Source organism: Alexandromys fortis, unplaced genomic scaffold, assembly GCF_014885135.2.
Source record: "Alexandromys fortis isolate MF-2015 unplaced genomic scaffold, M_Fortis_MF-2015_v1.1 scaffold_231, whole genome shotgun sequence".
In the NCBI taxonomy this organism is placed as follows: Eukaryota; Metazoa; Chordata; class Mammalia; order Rodentia; family Cricetidae; genus Alexandromys; species Alexandromys fortis.
In genome coordinates, this window is record NW_026068613.1 from 2,019,319 (window position 1) to 2,020,648 (window position 1,330).

The window sequence follows — 1,330 nt, forward strand, 5'->3', positions numbered from 1 at the left end:
ATGGAAGAAGTAAATCAAACCATAGTGGCTGAGTTGATCCTTGCTGGATTAACAGAGAATCCAGTGCTTGAGATGCCCCTATTACTCATCTTCCTAGGACTCTATTTGGTTATAGTTGTGGAAAATGTGGGAATGATCATCTTGATTTTGTTCAATTGTCAACTGCACACACACATATATTATTTACTCAGCCATCTGTCCCTTATTGACTGCTGTCAGTCCACTGTCATTACTCCCAAAATGCTGATAAACTTTGTGACAGGAAAGAATGTCATCTCTTACCCAGAATATATGGCTCAATCCTACTTCTTCTGTGTTTTTGCTATTGCACAATGTCACATGTTGGCTGCAATGGCATATGACCACTGTGTGGCTATCTCTAACCCTTTGCTTTACAATGTAACCATGTCCTAACAAGTCTGTCTGTGGATGGTACCTGGGGCATACGGTTTGGGCTTACTGAATGCCACAACTCACACTGTCTTCCTGCTATGTTTGTTTTTCTGTAAGGTCAATATTATAAACCATTAGTTCTGTGATCTTTTCCCTTTACTGGAGGTCTCTTCCTCTAACACATTTATCAATGAGATACTAGCACTGTTCTTCTGTTTATTTAGCATTGCTCTACCACCCTTGACCATCCTTACCTCTTACATCTTCATCATTGTCAGCATCCTCAACATTCATTATACTAGGGGAAGACTCAAAGCCTTCAGCACCTGCAGCTCCCACATCTTGGCTGTTGCTATTTTCTATGGTTCTTTATCTTTCATGTATCTTCAGCCACCATCAGTCAGCTCCCTGGTCAAAGTAAATTGTCATCTGTGTTTTATACCATTATTGTGCCTATGTTGAATCTTATTATCTACAGCCTGAGAAATAAAGATGTCAAAGTTGCCCTAAAAAATTAATATGTAAAATAAGTTTCCACTCAACAAAGAATGGTTTTAATTAGTGATAGAGAACAATTTCTGGGTTTTCTGGGAGGATATACTATATAAACAGGAATTAATAATACTAGGTATAAAGTATTGTTAGTTCCTACATGATTTTTTGGAAGAAATGTACCAAAGTTAAAAGTGGATTCTCACCTTCATACTCATGGGGAAGTGCTACTCTCTTGTAGAAGCAGAGTTAATGCACAGATAGCAACCTACATCACTGGATGAAAGTTCCCTAAGGTATTTATATGGATGGTTATATTTACTTATATGAACGTAGCATTGCTTAGGTAAGCCTCACTTATTTTAGGTTAGGGATAAATACATATCTTCAACATGATTGCTTCAATGTTTTGTAGATGGCCTTCTTAATCAATTTGCAAAGCTTC

General features: G+C 37.5%; 1 pseudogene; it reads left to right on the top strand.

Moving 5' to 3' along the window:
- LOC126495969 (putative olfactory receptor 8G3) lies at nucleotides 1-955 on the top strand (annotated as a pseudogene).
- Nucleotides 956-1,330: the final 375 nt, after the last annotated feature.